Raw genomic sequence first — 206 nt, forward strand, 5'->3', positions numbered from 1 at the left:
ATGATGAATTTGCAAGCCAAGTTATGACTATTGACCTTGAGGTTGGAAATTCTTAATTGGAGTTTTAAGTGTTTTGAAGAATGCTTAGGTGAACGAATGGAAAAGTTCCTTATTGCTATATATTGACATGTGAACAAAAGAGAAATTGAAATTTCTTGAGATAACTATAATGGGATAAGTTATAATGTGAAGTGTTAAGATAAACA

Source organism: Theobroma umbraticum, unplaced genomic scaffold (genome assembly GCF_002168275.2).
Source record: "Theobroma umbraticum cultivar Fairchild unplaced genomic scaffold, ASM216827v3 scaffold_106.0, whole genome shotgun sequence".
Classification (NCBI taxonomy): Eukaryota; Viridiplantae; Streptophyta; class Magnoliopsida; order Malvales; family Malvaceae; genus Theobroma; species Theobroma umbraticum.